Raw genomic sequence first — 15,796 nt, 5'->3', positions numbered from 1 at the left:
CTACTGTTTCCTTGCTTTATATGTTATTTTTGAGAAATCTGAGGCCAATCTACTTCTCTTTCTTTTGTAATATTTTGTCATGTTTTTGCCCAGAGGTGCTGAGATTTTTTTTTTCCTTAAAGTCTAATGACTGTACAAGGCTATGTCTCAGAGTTGATTATTTACGGTCAGTTTTTCTAGGTACCCTCCTGGGCCCTTTCATAGATTCAGTTCTTTTCTTTCTGGAACTTTCTGTTGGATTAGGGTTTTAAATATTCTGTTCCATTATTTTTATTTTCTTCAGCAACACCAATCATATGAGCATTCGACCTCATTTGCCTCGTTTCTGTTTCAACCTCCTTCTCTCTGATCCTTTTTACTTTCTTTATTTCATTTTATTCTTGGTTGTTTTCCTTCCTTTGTTCAGTGCCCTTTCTGAAGTTTTTATTTGAACCCATTCTCCTTTCAGCGCCCTGTAATCTGTTCTTCATTACTCATACGATTTTGTGATTTTCTTCCATTTCTTGCCTGAGTTCCATCAGCTCTCATTTGATTTCTTCCTGGTTTTTTCTTGATTTCTCTACTTAGTTTTTGTATTTCTGGTTCAGGGTATTTTCCCTATTCCCAGATGCATGGTGGAGAATATTTAATTAACGTGGAGTGTTCTCCATCAGTCCCGTTCTCCCAAGAAGCTGTGCTTCTCTCAGTCTGCCCCTCTGTCCTGCCCACGTTCAGGCTTCCTCTGTGTTGCCAGGCTGTGAACTACCAAGTCCCCCTCTCTGTTCATTATTTGCATATATTGTTTCGCTTTCTCTTTTGGAGGTGGTTTAGTCTGCTTTTCTCAAAGTCCCCTGCTCCCCTCCACTCTTTTTCCCAGGATGTTCAGATTCCTCTCCCCGTATTTCTGCACCCATCCATTGTTTTGCAGTGGCTGCAGCAGGCCAGCAGTGGGCACTCTGTGGGAATTTGTTTTGTGTTGTTTGTTTCCTCTACTTACACATAATTTGAAAGTTGTAGTTTCTCTTCCTCAGGTAGTGCTGAAGAGGGAGATTTAACCACCATCATGAGGATAACTCCACGCTTGTATGTTTTAAAATGCATTCCAATATGCAGTGAGAGAGTGGAGAACCACTTGTTGTATCACAATGAGCTTTGAATTTGTTTTACACATATTATCTCAGAACTCCTTTAGCTTCCTGGCCATGACTGGTTTTCCTCCTACCTGACTCCTCCATGCAGTGCTGTTCTTCAGATCTGTGTTTCTCCAAGGCCTCTCTCACCTACATCAGAATTACCTGTCAGCCTTGCCAAAAGACGCAATTTCCTGGATTCCATCTTGGATTTACTTAGATAATCTCTGGGGACCTAGGACTCTTCATTTTGTTTTTTGGGGTTTTTTTGAGGAAGATTAGCCCTGAGCTAACTGCTGCCAATCCTACTTTTTTTTTTTTTTTTTTTTTTTTTGCTGAGGAAGGCTGGCCCTGAGCTAATATCCATGCCCACCTTCCTCTACTTTATATGTGGGACGCCTACCACAGCATGGCTTGCGAAGCGGTGCCATGTCCACACCTGAGGTCTGAACCAGCGAACCCCAGGCTGCCGAAGTAGAACATCCGCACTTAACCACTGTGCCACCGGGCTGCCCTGGACTCTTCATTTTGAATAAGCACTCTCTCCCATCATTACATGAGCCACAAAAGGTCATGAGAATCACCGCTTTGGATGTTGAGGGACCCCAAGGCTCTGATTTCTTTCCTATATACTGTTTCTGAGTAATCTCAACCACAAGGAAAATATTAGTTATGACTCATGTGCAAAGCAGGAGCTCAAACCTAGACCTGTTCCCTGAGTTCCGGACCAAGATTCCTATTCTTGTTTCAATAACTTGCATTTTGATTATAAATGCAATGCATGCTTATTGTAGAAAATACAGAATGAGGAAGAAAAGGGATTCACTCAGAATCCTGCCATCCAGAGAGACGTATTATTAAGACTATTGCATATAGACTTCAATATTTTTAAATCACATGCATTTACTTCATTCGGCATTTTTTTCTTATCTTGTTGCCCATATCCTGCTTTTTCACTTGCTTTAATATGTGCATATTCTCATGTCACTTAAAAATTCCTTAATATACCCATTTTTAATGACCACATAAGGATATTTAATGCAAATTTTTACTATTATCAACAATGTGTGAACCAATATCTTTGACCACAAATTTTTGTTTAGCTTGTGTTTTTTTTAATAAAAGGCAGTTTAGCATCTGCTTCAAAAGCACAGACTTTTGAGCCAAGCTGTGCTTTGGTTGGGCCTCAGTTTCCTCATTTGTAAAGTAAGATAATGATAGTACCTCATACAGTGGTTGTGAGGATTAAATATGTTAATATCTGTAAAGTGTTTACGACGTTGTCTGATATGTAGTAAATGTATGTAAGTGTTAACTACTTAGGAGATGTCCAAGAAATCAATGGGTATTTTTAATTCTTATTTCTTTATTCACAGTACCAAATTTATTTCCAAAAAATGAAGTCCATTCCTATCAGTAATGTATGTGGGTGGCCTCTCAACGTGCCACAGGACTACAGGGACTTGAGTAATGTCAGGTATCACCACCAAGTTGAAAGGAAGAAAGATAGACTAATTTTGGCCTCACCTGAAACACCATTTTCCTATTAGGCTGGTTGCTCAGCGATAATTCTCTTGTAGAGGATTCTTGTAAAGTCCCTGAGGCTATTCTCTTTGTATTCCCTCTCCTCTACCCACAAAAGTAAGGGCCCTACAGCGGTAGGATTTTCTACATATAGAAAAAATTGGAGCACAAATCACTTATGTAATGCTCTTGCTTTGATTACGTATATTTGCTTTGTGGAATACATTTGCAGAGAAAATCAGAATATGAAACTCTGTTGGAGCTGTTAAAGCAACAAGAGCTGTCCTCTATCTTTTCCAGCAACTAGCAGGCAATGTCGTGTTTCTAACATCACTCTGTTTGAAGAGGTTTCAGAGTAATTCCCAAAGTAAATGACTTAATTGTCAGTAAGTTTGCTTAGATATCTAAGTATTCTTGGATAACCTGGTTTATACTCTTCAGAGCATGCTGTCATTTTTAACCACCTTGAACTGAGGTTTTCTTAAACTGAACTCTGTTTCTCCAAATGAGGAAACTTTCAGAGTGATCCCAAACTTCTCTCCTTCATTTTGTGAGATGGCCAGAGCTGCTTCAGCTTGGGTTATTCATTCATGTAAAGCAGTTATAGAATGCCTACTGTATGTAGTCAGACAATGCCAGAGATAGGAGATACAGTGATTAAAAAAAAAGACATGGTCCCACTCTCAAGACCTTACAAGTTAAGTCTCCAAGTAACCATTATTACCCCGAACAGTGACTGTACAGTAACAATTTTTATTTTGCCACAAATTTGCAATCTGGGTAGGGCTCAGTGGAGAAGTCTCATGTCTGCTCCACATAGTATCAACTGGGCCAGCTCAACTGAAGGCTGGAGGATCTGTTTCCAAGATGGCGCACTCACATGACTGGTGAGTTGGTGTCAGCTGTCAGCTTGGGAGTCCAGCTGGGGGCCTCGGTTGCTCTCCACATGTACCTCTTCATTTAGCCTTGGCTTTCTCACAGCATGATGGCAGGGTTCCAAGGGTGAATGTCCCAAAAAAGAGGGCAGAAACTGTACCTTCTTTTATGTCCTAGTTTTGCAAGTTCCATGACATTACTTCTGTCATACCCAATTGGTTGAATCAGTCATAAGGCCTGCCCAGGTCAAAGGGAGGGCACATAGACTCCACGTCTTGATGAGAAGCATGTCAAAGAACTTGTGGACATGTTTTTAAACCACTGCATTAGGAAAAAGATAGATATTGTATTGGGATAAGTAGAGGTGGCAGCCATTCCCCTTTCTTGATCTACGTGCATAATTAGCTAGTAATGAAAGACTGTTTGAGGCACAAAAGGATGTGGCTTAATTCTCTTGGGTAGGGCAATTTCTTTTTGTATTTTCCCTTCTGGACCTGTCTTGTGAACTCCAGATTCCCCATTGCCTGCTGATCGCTCCAGTTGAATATTTAACAGAAATCATACACTTCAAATGTTCAGCATCAAACTCCAGATGTCTTGCTCCTCCTTGAGCTTTTCCCTTCTCAATAAAGGACAACTCTACTCTTCCAGTTGCTTAAGCCAAAAATCACAACCCACTGGTTATCCATTCACCTTATTTCCTTGTCTCCTTTAGGTCTTTAATCAAATGTCATCATTTTGATGATGTTGTTCTTGACCATGCTGGTTAAAAATAAACTCCCTCCCTACCCCCAGTATTTCCTACCCCCCTTGTCTCCATCATTTTTCTCCTTGGAGGATAGTTCTGATTCATACGTCTTACTGTTTTGTTTGCTTACTGCCTCCTCTCATTATAATATAAACTCCACAAAGGCAGGATTTTGTGTCCATCTCGTTCAATGATGAATCCTTAGTGCCTAGAGCACTGCCTCAGATGCGATCATCAGTTAATGAGTACTCATAAAATAAATGCATGAATTTGAGTTGTCATACTTTGGCAACTAGCACAGAGAAAGGATTGGGGAGGAAGAGAAATAGGAGGCAGGGAAATAACTTACTCAAATAACTTAAATATTATATAAAAACTAGAGAGAACCAACTGAGCTGTACATCTCATTTTTCTTTCTCAAGATCCAGTCATAGACTAAATAGTTTTAAATATTCTTCATAGTATGTTGGCTGGGCCTAAATAAAATCTCTAGGCCTATGTCAGTTTTCTGTGGAAGTTTCTTCCATGTGGACATGGAGGAAATGGGCTGAGAGGGCCTGGCAGAGAAAATACGCTTCTGATAAGCTTGCCTAAATTGCCTCCATCATTTTTATTCATCCTTTCAAACCAGAGGGTTTTATCTATGGCCAACAGCCCTTCCACATCGAATGACAGATTTCCAACAGTAAGAAAAGGAAAGCAATCGTTTGATGAAAATTACACCTATTATTGAAGAATATTACTTGATCTTAGAAATTATGATAAAAGCTTTGGTGAATTGCTCCATGAAATATAGATACTTAAGAGGAAAAAGGAAAACGACAAACTCAGAGCAATAGAAACACCTCAGGATTATTCAGCCAAAGACACGTACAGCATAGAATCTTTAATAAGCTCTACACACTGAGGAAGCAAAATCGTCTACAAGGAAATGGGCCCAAGAGAGATGAGTTCCTGGAGACTACACCTTGCCAATTTCAGTGTGTATTTATAATCTCATATCTGGTCTCTCCTGGCCCATTTTAAACTTTGGCTACCCGTAAAAGCTCTGCATATATGGAAGGAGATTCTTCTTCAAACAGAAAGATAATCCGGAAAACCCTGGAATCCCAGGAGAGACCCCCAGCCCTATCTTCTCTAAGCATTCCCTGACAGAGGCCAACATGCATGCAGGGCCTGGCCTGGGGACTCTTCTAAGAGTCTCTGAAAATGTCTCTGCCTAAAGATGTTGTATCTTTACCTGCAAGAGAAGAGGAGTGTATTACACTTGACTTCACGGCTGTCTTGAAAAAATGAATGAAGAAATAGTCCTCAGGTCTCCAAGCCACCTGTCTCACTCTAGTTACCAAAATTTTGCCCAAGTGTTTAAAGTAAAAAATATTAAAGTTTCAGGGACATTAGCAATCATTTAGATGGATCCCCTTATTTTACTGAGCAGGAAACTAGGGCCCATGGATGTAGGGCGTCTTACCCAGCTCATGGTAGATAAAAGAAGGACTCAGCTCAGTTCACTCCTCTTACCACCAGCTCTCATGGACACCCTTTTTTCCCCCTTAAGACTCCATGTTAGGGGCCGGGCTGGTGGTACAGCGGTTAAGTGCGCACGTTCTGCTTCAGCAGCCCTGGGTTCGCCAGTTCGGATCCTGGTTGCAGACATGGCACCACTTGGCAAGCCATGCTGTGGTGGCATCCCACATATAAAGTAGAGGAAGATGGGCACAGATGTTAACTCAGGGCCAGTCTTCCTCAGCAAAAAAAAAAAGAGGAGGATTGGCAGCCATTAGCTCAGGGCTAATCTTCCTCAAAAAGAAAAGAAAAAAGACTGCATGTTAGAGTTTGCAATACCTTCCCTTAAAATGAAGTTTTGGTTCCCCCAAAACTCTCCCCTGTCTTCACACAGTTCCCAGCTGCTGCTTCCCCATGCCTACCCAGTGGTGTGGTGCAGAGGATCCCCCTGAAGGGATCAGGGAACTTTCCAAACAACATTTAGGGTAACCTCACCAGGAAAGATGACACGTGGGAGAGGGAGCCAAAACGTATCACTTGGTTTTTCTCCCAGGTACCCCATGTTGCTTAAGGGATGTGCTACTTTTCACAATGGTAAATGTCGAGCTGCCAGGGCCAAGTTCATCTTAAATGCTACAGCCAAGTTGTATAAATCCATTATGTATTGTTTTCAAATTATGTCAGAAAAAGACTAACTTCAAGGTGCTAATAAGGTGAAACAGAAAGTCACCTCTCAAAAGGCCACAGAGATAGGGGACTGGGATAATTCTTCCTACATTATCGTCATGTTGTGAAGATACCCACACCCTGCCCAACAGTTAAGTACGTATGTCTGATTTCATTGGGCCAGAAGAATGAGTTTACATTCCCAATTTTCACTGCGATAGATAGCAGAGCATGAGATTATTGAAGGAGCCAAGGAGACCAGTTTGGGACGGAAAATTGCTAATGATAACCAGCTAGAAGCAATTTTAAAAATCCTCTCATGCGGGCTGGCCCCATGGCTGAGTGGTTAAGTTCGCTCACTCTGCTGCAGCGGCCCAGGGTTTCGCTGGTTCGCATCCTGGGCGCAGACATGGCACCGCTGGTCAGGCCACATTGAGGCGGCGTCCCACATGCCACAACTAGAAGGACCTGCAACTAAGATATACAACTATGTGCCAGGGGGATTTTGGGGAGATAAAGCAGAAAAAAAAAAAAAAGATTGGCAACAGTTGTTAGCTCAGGTGCCAATCTTAAAACAAAAAAAAGAAAGAAAGAAAGAAAAATCCTCTCATGCTAATAAGGCAAAACTAAACTCTAGAAGGCAGTTATCTAAAAGGCAAAAACTCAGGAACAAATAGGTAAGGAAAGAAAATACATGTCATGATCGTATTCTCCCCTCTCTTCTTTCCAGAAGAAGGTTAAAGGAAGAATTTTGTTTTCTCAGTTAAAATGAAGCTGCATGTGCACCATGGGACTCAGCTGCCAGGGGCAGAAGGACACCTGCGCTGTCCCTGAACTGCTGAGAGGTGCTTCCAGTCATCGCTTTGCCTCTGGACGTCAAGACTGGAAGGGAGCGCTTCTCAGCAGTTATCTAAAAGGATGGAGGCAGAACCGCAGCAGCAGACAGCCTAACGGCACTGTCGGAGGGTCATTTTCCTGGCAGCACGAGCTTTGGTAGAAATGCTCTGCAAATTCTCTCACTCACTCAAAGGAGAGCGAGATGGAAATTTTTCTTTTTGCTGTCCTAAACAGTAGACAAAATTCTAACATCAGAAAACTTGGAGGAAAAGCAAAAAAAAAAGTAATGGAACACAGATGTTTTCTTTTTTTTAAAAAAAAAAGTACAATAGCCATATATAAAGAAACCCAGAATTAAAGTCCAAAAACAGTTCAGTCTATGATGATGCAAACTTCTCTGACACCAATGGTCTCGTTATATCTGCATTTTACTGAAATAATTTCAATGCTATCGCTCTGTCATCTGACCATTCATTTTTTATTGTTTAGGCTAACGGGCTTTGTGGGTGCTGGATTAGTTGCATTTTAATGTCCAGAGGCAAAAAGATGAAAATATTCTGATGACAGTAAAGGATGAAAAAGCACCAGCTGCTTGCAGTTTCTGACCCAGAACTACATGATTTTTTGTTTTAACATATGTTCCCTTTGCTGGTTTAACCACTTTGACAAGAATAGCCCTCACTTCCACAGAGACTTTTCCCAAACAGTCCAATGTCTCTTGCATAATATTTTTCTCTCTACCATCCTCTGTCTTTCCTAAAATTACAGATAATTCTGGCAAATGTATATGGTTCACTATACATAAATCCATTTCATTTTCATATGTCAGAGTGAATTAATTTAAGGGAAAGGAAATAACATGACGCTAATAAAAAGAATTCTTCATTAAAGGTGGCAAAGTTTTGAGGGGATTAAGGTGAAGGTTCTGGGCTTGCAGACCAGCCAAAATTTGGAGAATATTTACTCTGGCTGCCCAGCAGGTGAGGCTCTCTATCTTAGCGTGATAAAATACTGGCTCTTACCCACAACCAGTACAATGTTTCCTTTCCTGAAAGAAAGAAAAACTTGGCAGTCACAGATGACCTCGTTAGATTTTTCTCTCCCTGTGGCAAAGTGGAATCTTCAGAAAGCAACACAAATGACACAGATACTCCAAAAGCTAATGAAGTAATGCTCTGTTCTCAACTCCCAGCATGGAATAAATTTGGACGGGCCAGAGGTGCACGCTGTACCTATCACATAAACCTGGTGAGGTTCAGAAGGATGTTTAAGCAACCCAGACAACAGACTGTAAAGGGTTTCTCTCCCTTTTTTTTGGAGTAGGGAGGAAGTCGTATGGTAACATAAGTAGAAAGATCTTAGAGATGCCACAAGTGATTCTTGTAAATAAATCTTTTCCAATCTGAATGGCAAATTGATCCTTGAACTTATCATGGTTGACTTTCTCCTTCATTTCTTCAACCAAGAAAACCAAGTTCCTGCCGACAAACCTCTGTAAGCAAGAAAGGTCAACATGAAACTTGTAATGGATTTTTCTTGTACTCCCCATTGAAGAACATCCCAGGAGGGGTTCTTCTATTGCACGGAGAACACGAAGCCACTCTTCTATTTGTCATTGATATGGGAGAAAGCAGAGATGGATGACACTGACCTCAAACCAACAGCTCCTGATAAGATCCCACACACATTCCCAAAACACACACACACACACACACACACAGAGCAAAAAAAGCCTAGAGAAGTACACTGACAAGGATCCATGAGTTAGAAATGTGATTCTTCAAATGAATCTTCTTGTGGTTTTATTTGTTTGTTTTTACAAAGAAAAAATATTTTTTTTATTTTTATAAAGAAATATTTATATTTCTCTTTGCCTCCGGTCAAAAATTGTCACCATATCTAAGCCTTATGAAAATCACTAAAACAAAACAGAGGATAGAATTTGGAACCAGTTTGAAATAAATGTCCAGGCTGAACATATTATCTCCATTATATTTATATATATATATATACATATATATATATAGTTTTATAGTTATATTTTATATATATGGTTTTTGATTATAAAAGAATGGTATTAACTGAAAAGGAAGGAAACCTCTTATCAAGTAGAGAGTATGCACCAGCCTGAAATGGAGATTTGGGTTGTTAACACGAGCCCCTGGCAAGAAGTTTCCTGGAGTTCTTAATACAGGAAGAACAAGCCAATCTTCTGAGCCCCAGGGCTAAAATGATGACAGTTGGCATTACAGAGCCCACTGCTGTTGAGAAAGGAGAACCCGGCTAAAAGAGCACAGGGCTAGAAAATGAGTCCATTCCCCAGGGCTGCCTGGGACGAGTGGACCTCTCTCTAGAATTCGGTTTTACTTTTTCTGAAGTGGAGATCTAATGAGATAAGAAAGAAAAATGTAGAAACAGCACCATCAGTTAAGATGCATTATTTTAAATTTGAAACAGTACTATATTCCTGACTTTGATAATCGTGCTATGGTTTTATGTAAGATGCTAACGTTAGGGGAAGCTGGGTGAAGGGTCTACGAGTCTTCAGTTCTACTTTTGTGCCTTTTCATAAGTCCAAAATTATTTCAGAGTAAACAATTAAAAAACAGTATTATACGGTACAATACTTTTTTAAAAAGTTAACAGAGATGGGTAAAAGTCCAGACAGTCTGTGTGACCTTGTCTCTCCTTTGGGCGATTATCAAGATAATTCTGCGGCCACTGTCATTATTTATAAATAGTTAAACACTCTCATGGGAACTCAATAGCTATTGGCAATGAAAATCTCAAGATGTCCCAATTCGAATCAATTTAGATTGAAATGACACAAAACATAACCTAAGGAAGAAACAATTCATCAAGAATGATGAAATTTACCGGATAATCCAGAGACTGAGAAAGAAAATTTAAATTCACTGTTAGCATGTGTTTTATTAGCAGCCTTGTAGGGCAAATTTGGCCAAAAATGGAAGAAAATAGATACCCATGGGTCCCTATACTTTGTACATGGTCTCTGTAATTTGCTTCTGATCAGTTTGACCCCTTTTGGCCACCCCACGTTTCCCCTTCAATGCACTGATTTTGAACTTTCATTAATGTTTACCATCTCTACAACATGGCAATAATGTTAAACAATTTGCTTGGAGTATTTTAATACGTATTTTTAATTTTCTTTACTATTAGTCTTTTATCATCTTTAAAATAAAAAAATGAATAAATTGTATTTACTAAGAAAAAATGCATTTTATTCAAAATACTCATACAGACTTGCTGTGTTCCTCGGCATTCTCAATTTTTTTATTATTAAAATTTTATAACTAGCACTAAATGCATGTTCTGTTGCCCCAAATTGCGGTACTAAAAGGCATCTGGGAACAGGAAGAGATGAGTGCAGAAGTTGGAGGAAAAACCCCAAATTTCCTTTTATAACAAATCCTTGAACAGCAGAGGAGTCGTTACATACTTGTTGAAACATATGTAGGCAATAAATGAATAAATGGATGAATGAGTGAAATTTCAAAACGTTTGCCACAAGGAGGCACTCCAGGGGCAATCGGAAGAGGAAGGGTGGCTGAACTGCTTGGTTTCCTCCAGACTTGCAGAAACTGAGAAATTTGCAAGTCATTACAAATGAGCAGGTAAATTGACAAATGAGCAGGTAATCAAAGTGAACCAAGAGATTAAATTAAATATTAAATATCAGTTAAATATTTGAAAAATTAGAGTTTCTAGCCATTCAAATATTCTGCTCCTTAACCTTAATCAAATTTGGATCAGCAATGAAAAAAAATAGAAATCAACAGCACTTGGTTAAAATTTGACAAAATTTCGTCTTTGTTTAAATACTTCATAGAACACCAAGATCCTAAAATGCTTTTATGTGTTTCATTCCTTCATTTAACATATATTTATTGAGTACCTATGATGTTCCAGGTACTGGGAATACAGCAGTGAACAAAATACAACGCCTGCCCTCATGGCCTTACATTCTAGTGTTAGTGTGGTAAATATCCGTTATCACACATAGATGTTTAGACAAGCCTGTCTTAATATGTAGCTCATGGACCACTTGAGAACATATTGAAAACTGCAGGCCTTCTCCCTTTAAAAAAAATAAAGAAAAAGAAGGAAAAATGCATGAACATAAGCATCCAATTTGGCTTATCTCAATATCAATTGTAACAGTTGTTGCCATGCCCACTGAGATTTCAGAGTTTTTGCTCTGTTTGTTGAGCCCTGAACCTATCGTTCACAGATTTATTGGAACAAGACAAGACAGACAAAAATTAGGCTACGTTAGCTAATTCTAGATTATTTCAAAGAACTGCTGAGCTGTCCTCTGGAATACTAACATTTATATACCATATATAATGATAGAAACCCACTGGTTTTTGTTTTCTCTGAGTCATACTGTTGAATCATTGGGTATATGCCATTGATTGTTCATGCCTTGGCATGTTAAACTGGGTTAAATTCCATTCTAATATACAAAGTCATGCTTTTTAACAAAAAGCAACTATGAATTGCACCAAGAGAACACTGGCTTCAGCCAAAAGATGAAAATGCATCATTAACTTATTTAGCTTTCAGGAGAGACATGTTTAGAAAGCTTAACTTTGGGTTACTAAATATGCCATTTTTAGCCTAAGAAATCAGGACAGGCAACATTCAGCTGAAAGGATAATTAAGAAAAACACTTGGTTGCTGAGTTGTTTTGTCATGAAATTAGACACTCAGATTTCCATATCCTCAGCAAAAGAAATTTATTTACCGCTAAAACAAATTTATTCACCACTAAAAAGTCATCTACATTTTAAAGTGATGTATAGAAAAATGGGCTATCTTTCCATAGGCTATGTAATCTAATCCTGAGTCAGTTTCCCTTGATGCAAATGCAAGTCTTAACTTTAGATACCAAGGGCAGGTGGAGCGGGGAGGTGAAGAAAGTGAGATCACCAAGCACTAAGGTACTGAATTTTAAAATAGTCTGCAAATCACCTTTTACTGTGGTAATGGTCATCACCATAATCACAAGCAAGTATTTTGTCATGCTCAAAACAAATGGTACGAAATAACCAGCTCAGCATCCATCTCTCAGTGGGGTCACTAACAAAAAAATTCCTTCTACTTGGGTCAAGTTTTGAATGGGGTAAGTAAGGCCTTGAGAAATGTTGATGACTCTAAGTATGACTTTGACACCAAGTGTTGTCTGAACTGTGGTGGTCACAAAAATAAAGCAAAGAAAAAAATCAGAAGAAAGGAAGGTAAGTAAGGAGAAAAGGAGAGAGGGAAGGAAGATTCTTGCTGATCTATATAGACTAAATTATAACTTTTCCCTCCTGAATAAGGAAAGGAAGTGACTGGCCCAACTAAGCCAGGAATTCCATTACTTTTATAAAAATTGTCACTTTAATTTATGATCCCTATAACCAAAGCCAAGTCCTTTCACGTCATTTTTTAGAAACTCCTTAACAGTCGATCTATTACATTCCTCATTAGACTCCTTGACTTTTGTTTTTGTTGTTCAGCTTCTTTGGCTTGAATGGATCGTTGACTCTTAGGAGAGTCCTAATAGACACAATGCCAAACTGTTTTGTTTGATCAAATCGTGATGAGTTAACGACCTCACAAAAATTTATTCTGATCCAAGCCTTCCTGGGTACACATTTTCAAATGAATAATATTTTCATACTTGGAGGAGAATAATCACAACAGAGTTTTAAAAATATTGGATTTCCTTCCTTATCGTCCTAGCTAAAAGCACGCTTAATTCTCCGTAGAGGTTTTAAAAGAAATAAGCAAGTATAAATCACCTGCTTGACAAAATTTAACCTTCACACACTTAGTGGACTATAGACTATAGTCTGTGGACTAAAGACTGTAGGTCTTTTCTGAATTATACCGTACATTTCCCCTGAAGGGGCTAGTCAATAATGAGCCGCTGGAAGTGAGGCAGAAAACCCATGTGCAGGCCCTGCTGAGTGACCTTGATGAAGCCTTACCTTTTGGTTTTAGGTTCTGTGTCTCTAAAGCAGAGCAACTAAACTCCCAGGACTTTTCCGAGGAAGAGGTGACTGAGGCAGAAGCAAAAGAATGTCTGCAGAGGTCATTAGAGGCAGGAAGTTGAAGATCAAAATGGATTGCCTGCTCACAAGCTAGAGTAAGGCAGAACTACAGGGACTCAAAAATATTCGCTCTTTTTCAACAACGGATGAAACAAGAGAAAGACTGTTGGAAAAAATGCTCTATAGTCAAGGTAAATATAAATTTCAGTTATGGTTTATCATTGTTAATGTGAAATGTAAGTTATGAACTCAGCAAATGTAACTGTTTTTCAAAATAAAGTTATCCATCTTGATTAAAGAATAGGGGAAAAATGAGTAATTATGGCTGTATTGGTTAAAAACAGAGTCTCTCAAACAGAACTACTGAGATTTTCGGCCAGATAATTCTGTGTTGGAAGTACGGTCCTGTGCTCTCTAGGATGTTTAGCAGCATCCCTGGCCTCTACCCACTAGATACAAATAATACTTCTTCCCCTCTCGTGACAATCAGAAATGTCTCCATACATTAGAAAATGTCCCCTGGAGATCAAAGATCATCCCTGGTTGGAACCACTGGTTTTGTTTTTGTTTTAAACATAAGGAGCCACTTATGATATTTCAAAAGCATCTTTAGTTCTTGCATGGAACTCTCAGGTCCAAATTTCTGATGCTTTAAATAAGCTCATGGAGGACACCAAAAGCTCCTCATTTGAGGGCCTATCAGTTTAAGAAAGCCTTCCAGCCATCGGGGAACACGATTTTGGGGGGGCAGAGGGGGGTTTGTTGTTGTTGAGGAAGATTGGCCCTGAGCTAACATTGATTGCCTATCTTCCTCTTTTTGCTTAAAACAGATTTGCCCTGAGCTAAAATCTGTGCCAATCTTCCTCTATTTTGTTTGTAGGTCACCACCACAGCATGGCTGATGAGTGGTGTAGGTCCACACCCAGGATCCAAAGCCACAAACCCAGGCTGCTGAAGCAGAGCATTCCAAAGTTAACCATTATGCCATGGGGCTGGCCCCTAGGAATAGCTTCATTACACTAGGCTTGAATGTTTGGAGAGGCAAGACTGTTCTTTGGGGCAGAGATTATGTATTTCCTATTTACACTACATACCAGCTCCTATCATGGTGCTAGTACATAGTAAGCTCTTAGTAAGTACTTGGATGGATGGATGGTTGAATGGATGGACACATGGATGAATGAAAAAGTAAAATAAGAGAGAAATCAACCTAGGGAGATATGGATTAATTGCTTTGGTTGTCTCTAGGTGAATATCAGATCTCCTTTACCTACACCAGGGTACTGCAAAGAGCATCCCAGTGATCAAGGAGAGTTAAAGTATCTGACTCTGAAAGTAAATCCCACTGAGCTTCTGAAGTGGTACTTAAAGGACCAGGAACCCACTGTGATACTTTGGGTCTTTCATCCTTTCTGTAATAAATAATGCTGCTAGGTTGAGAATTAAATCAGTCTTGGCCCAGTCTGGAAAAGTAATGCACACCAGTAGGCACATAAATGTAGCAAAGTGTAAGAGTTTCTTCTACGACCTGTGTTATTCTGTTCCTTCCCTCTGCAGTTTGGGAACAAAGAGCTTTAAGCGGGTCAGCAGTCAGTGTTATAAAGACACAAGCTTCTCAGAGAAAGCTCTCAGCTCAGACTGCCCTTGAGGTTCCAGGGCTGCTTGAGGTCTATAAATTCCTTTTCCACAGCAGTAATTTAATATGCCGTCTTTTATTGTGGTTGGCCAAGTTTGCCTAAATTACCCCTTCTGTGATGCTGAAACTTGACCTTGTAGATTTGTTTTTGGAAAATTCTTTTTGTAGTCTGAAATCAGTTGGTTTCCAGTTTGAAGATATCATCTTTATACTATATAAATAAACAAACTTCTGACAAAATACAAAATATCTCAGTGGCTCTGTGTTTTCTAAAAAAACAAAGTTAGGGCCAGAGGGAGGCTGGGGATGGGCAGTTCCTAAAGTTTCCATTTTGTGGGAGGTGTTTTTATTGCTATAGAAGTAAGCAGGCTATCCTCACTGGTCCCAGTTACCACGGCCCGTTCATTAACGGGTCCCGCCAACACCTCATTTCTTCTGTGAGAAAAATGGCTCGTTCACAAAGCCGTTCATGGTCCAACTGTTTGGCTCCCCCTGACAAATGTCCCATAGTGGTCTGCTTCCTGGAAATCACTCTCTTTCTAACTCAGGGGAGAGATTGTTCTTGACTGTTTTAAGTGCCACCCTGTGCTCAGCAGGCTAAGCAAAGAAGAGGAGTTAATCATCCCTTTGAAGGATCCAAAATGAGGCAGAGATGACAAAAAAGGAAAAAAGCTTTTAGAGCATTGGGAATGTAAAGAAAAATAATTTAAACATCCAATAGTGTTAACTTCCAGTACTTCATGACCCAGCTGTGTCCCCACTTTTCTCTGTGCGTAGTGCCCAAAAGTCAAAGATGAGTCAGACCAGAAGATTGGTCCCTGATCCTCAA

This window comes from Equus przewalskii, chromosome 27 (assembly GCF_037783145.1).
Source record: "Equus przewalskii isolate Varuska chromosome 27, EquPr2, whole genome shotgun sequence".
Classification (NCBI taxonomy): domain Eukaryota; kingdom Metazoa; phylum Chordata; class Mammalia; order Perissodactyla; family Equidae; genus Equus; species Equus przewalskii.
The sequence above is the reverse complement of the archived record's forward strand: the minus strand, read 5'-3'. Positions refer to the sequence as shown.